The sequence below is a fragment of the Notolepis coatsorum genome, assembly GCF_963971535.1.
Source record: "Notolepis coatsorum genome assembly, contig: SCAFFOLD_336, whole genome shotgun sequence".
Lineage (NCBI taxonomy): Eukaryota > Metazoa > Chordata > Actinopteri > Aulopiformes > Paralepididae > Notolepis > Notolepis coatsorum.
Genome location: NW_028169064.1, coordinates 142,093 through 147,092, shown reverse-complemented (window position 1 = coordinate 147,092; position 5,000 = coordinate 142,093). Strand labels below are relative to the sequence as shown.

Here is a 5,000-nt window from a genome sequence, read left to right as displayed (position 1 = left end):
ACGCAAGAGACACCGGGTTCAAACCAGCTGTCGGCGTTGCCTCCGGCTTGGGCCGGCCGTCATACTGGCTCAATGACAGAGTCAGCGGGTGGATTTGGACGTTGTGGACAGCGACTCCTACAGGTCGGTTGGGGGACGCCTTGCACAGCAGAGACAGGAAGTAGCGGGGCAGCGTGAGCCTCCCACAGGTTACACCTCGCCACTGAGAGTCTGCGCTGCATGGCAGGCGAAAAGATGTGACAGGCTGCCTCCTCGTGTACCGGAGGGGACACGTGATGCAAGGCTTCTATCCTCCCTACGACCGACCTGTGGGAGGCATATGCGAGCAACGTTCAAGACGGGGGAGGGGAGAATTGGAAAACAGCGAAATTGGGATGGGAGAAAAATAGAAAAAAATAGGACGAAAAAAAGTGGATCAAAACAAAATAACAGAGAGATAGACACACACTACAAATGGCCTATAAATAATACAGTAACAGTAATGAAGTACAGTTATGAGTTAGAAATCCTCTTTGGAACAGAGGGGATCTTTGTACGGTCTGAGCAGGGAGATGTCAGACGTATGTGTTTTATTTAAGCATTACACCACGCGCAGGAGTGCGTTATAAGAATAAGATCATGCCTAGGGGTGGTTGTTAGGCCCGAGGCTTAGCCGAGGGTCGTTAGACCCCCCTAGGCATGATCTAATTCTTATAACGCACGACTACAAGTGGTGTAATGTCTTTTATACAATTTGCCGAATTCATGCAACCTTATTGCTATACAATAAGCACACATTAATTGAAGATTTATTCACAAAACCATCAACAGAAAAAGTAGTTGCAAAAAAATTAAAGAGATGTTGACTCCGTGTCTAACAGCAGCTCGGAGCGGCGGCGTTTCAACGCATTCCATCTTAGAGTGAAGTGAGCGGTTGTTATTGGATTGATTGATTGATTGATTGATTGAAAATTGTATTACAGATAGACAGTGCTACATCTTTATACAATTGCCAAATTCATCCAACCTTATTGCTATACAATAAACACATATTAATTGAAGCATAATGGAGATTTATTCACAAAATCATCAGCATAGATAGATAGATAGATAGATAGATAGATAGATAGATAGATAGATAGATAGATAGATAGATAGATAGATAGATAGATAGATAGATAGATAGATAGATAGATAGATAGATAGATAGATAGATAGATAGATAGATAGATAGATAGATATAATATATAGATAGATAGAAAACATCTTGATAATTTTGCTAATAGATAGATAGATAGATAGATAGATAGATAGATAGATAGATAGATAGATAGATAGATAGATAGATAGATAGATAGATAGATAGATAGATAATAGATAGATAGATAGATAGATAGATAGATAGATAGATAGATAGATAGATAGATAGATAGATAGATAGATAGATAGATAGATAGATAGATAGATAGATAGATAGATAGATAGATAGATAGATAGATAGATAGATAGATAGATAGATAGATAGATAGATAGATAGATAGATAGATAGATAGATAGATAGAAAACATCTTGATAATTTTGCTAATAGATAGATAGATAGATAGATAGATAGATAGATAGATAGATAGATAGATAGATAGATAGATAGATAGATAGATAGATAGATAGATAGATAGATAGATAGATAGATAGATAGATAGATAGATAGATAGATAGATAGATAGATAGATAGATAGATAGATAGATAGATAGATAGATAGATAGATATAATATATAGATAGATAGAAAACATCTTGATAATTTTGCTAATAGATAGATAGATAGATAGATAGATAGATAGATAGATAGATAGATAGATAGATAGATAGATAGATAGATAGATAGATAGATAGATAGATAGATAGATAATAGATAGATAGATAGATAGATAGATAGATAGATAGATAGATAGATAGATAGATAGATAGATAGATAGATAGATAGATAGATAGATAGATAGATAGATAGATAGATAGATAGATAGATAGATAGATAGATAGATAGATATAATATATAGATAGATAGAAAACATCTTGATAATTTTGCTAATAGATAGATAGATAGATAGATAGATAGATAGATAGATAGATAGATAGATAGATAGATAGATAGATAGATAGATAGATAGATAGATAGATAGATAGATAGATAGATAGATAGATAGATAGATAGATAGATAGATAGATAGATAGATAGATAGATAGATAGATAGATAGATAGATAGATAGATAGATAGATAGATAGATAGATAGATAGATATAATATATAGATAGATAGAAAACATCTTGATAATTTTGCTAATAGATAGATAGATAGATAGATAGATAGATAGATAGATAGATAGATAGATAGATAGATAGATAGATAGATAGATAGATAGATAGATAGATAGATAGATAGATAGATAGATAGATAGATAGATAGATAGATAGATAGATAGATAGATAGATAGATAGATAGATAGATAGATAGATAGATAGATAGATAGATAGATAGATAGATAGATAGATAGATAGATAGATAGATAGATAGATAGATAGATAGATAGATAGATAGATAGATAGATAGATAGATAGATAGATAGATAGATAGATAGATAGATAGATAGATAGATAGAAACTGTATTGCCATTTCAACACTGTTGATTGGGATTTGTCTTGGTGCCACATACAGTACAGACAATGTTAAAAACATACAATATAAAAACACAAGAATACAATCCCCACAAGTTATGACGCTATCAATACATCCATTCATAAAGATTATTGTCCGCCATCTTGGTTTCATTCCTAAAAAAAAACGAACGGCGGAGTGATTCCAAAAATACTTAATTCGGTCGTGGGCGGGTTCTGGGATCACGTGGAGTGTGTTATGAGAAATAACAACGTCTGACTTGAATGTTTCAGCCAATCAGAATCAAGAAATGTGCATGCCGTTGTATAACCCTGTATAGATCAGGGACAGCACGACCGGCTCGTCATACATCTGCTCTTTCTCTCTCTTTTCCCTCTTTCCTCTTTCAAGAGCTCAGAGGATGTGTTGAGAAAAAGAAGAGTTAATTTATTGTCAACTGACACAAGGCCAGTGACGTATCCTTTCCCAGTTCCACACACTCCACACACGTCCACACGCATGACATGAAGCAGGGCCGGACTGGGGAAATAATTCATACCGGGAGATATAGGCCACTTTTTAAGCGGGGGGTCTGGGAGTCGCCCACCAGGAACATTTTTGTTACAAAGATTACATTTCCCGCATTCTGTTGAATTTTAGTGCATGTGAATCACAAACTATTGAGCCAACAATTGCTTAGTACAATGTACTGTTATGAACCTCAAATAAAACTGTTGTGGCACTAGCAATGCTACTCTCTCCACCTTCAAAAAGAAAAAAGCAAGAGCACAACATATGTTTCTATTTACTATTATAATACAGTTAACCACTCTCTCCACCTATTCAAACAGAGCAGGAGCACAATACCATATTCACTTTACTGATGCACTACCCATCAACAGTTAAAATAGCCCTTTACACAAACATTATATCATGTTTATATATGTTTCATTCATATCTCACAAATAGATCTCAGTTTGTCAGCGTCAGCGGCTCATCCTCCCCCCCGGCCCCAGTCAACCACGGTGTCCCCCAGGGCTCTGTGCTGGGTCCCCTACTATTCACCATCTACATGCTCCCCCTCGGTCAGATTATACGTCACCATGGACTCAACTTCCACTGTTATGCTGATGATACTCAGCTCTACATCAGCACCTCACCATCCTCCCAGCTCCCCCCACAGTCTGTAGTCAACTGCCTCCACGCTATAAAAACCTGGATGGCAACCAAATTACTTAAACTCAACAGCAAAAAGACAGAGCTCATGGTTGTGGCCCCCAAGGCACTGCTCGGGAAGGTTGGAGATCTCCTCCTCCACGTTGACGGCTGTTCCATCTCCCCGTCTCTCGAAGTCCGTAACCTGGGCGTCACCCTTGACTCCACACTTTCATTTCACTCCCACATCAAATCTGTCACCAAGTCTGCCTTCTACCACCTCAGGAACATCTCCTGTCTCCGACCCTCACTCTCAGACTCTGTGGCGGAGACCCTGATCCACTCATTTGTCACCTCCCGGTTGGACTACTGTAATGGAGTCCTGTTCGGGGTACCCAGCAAAGCCCTGGACAGGCTCCAGTATGTCCAGAACTCAGCTGCCAGGGTTCTCACTCACACCAAGCCCTGGCAGCACATCACCCCCACCCTCATCCATCTCCACTGGCTTCCAGTCAGGTTCCGCATCACCTTCAAACTCCTGCTCCTCACCTACAAATCCCTCCATGCCCTCGCCCCCCGATACCTGTCTGATCTCCTCCACCAGCACACTCCATCCCGGAACCTAGGATCCTCTGATCTAGGTCTCCTCTCCATCCCTCGCACCAGGTTACAGACTTTTGGGGACAGAGCCTTCAGCGTGGCGTCCCCTACCCTCTGGAACTCTCTCCCCCCCGAAATCCGCAACGCCCCAACCCTGGACACCTTCAAATCCGCTCTAAAAACACACCCCTTCACCAAGGCTTTTCCCATCAGTTAGTTTTAGATTAAATTAGGTCCATTATCCCCTACTTTCCCTCATCCCCTCTCCCCCCCCCCTATTTTCCTTGCCCTATTTTTTGTCCTGATTGTAAAGCGACCTTGGGTTCTATGAAAGGCGCTATATAAATTTGATCTATTATTATTATTATTATTATTAAATAACAGACCTTTCATTAACAATACTATAATAACAGTAGCCACTGCCAGAATAGTGACACATGTATCGCGTGTGGTGAGCACACGCATGCATGCACAACGAAGACAGAAGATTGCGTTGTCTCAATCATTTTAACTATAAATTTATGAGCTCAAAGTATGAGCTCACTGACTGAAAATTCCAACAAAAAGCATCAATTGTCAAATAATTGTCACACACACACACACACACACACATA

The 5,000-nt window shown here is 39.0% G+C and overlaps 1 protein-coding gene across 1 annotated transcript in view; it reads right to left on the bottom strand.

Annotated features, from left to right (window-relative positions):
* The window catches only part of LOC311248802 (kelch-like protein 10), a gene marked incomplete at both ends in the record, with an annotated part of 11,824 nt that overhangs the window by 120 nt on the left and 6,704 nt on the right, over positions 1-5,000 (bottom strand). The gene's annotated exons all lie outside the window — the stretch shown is intronic.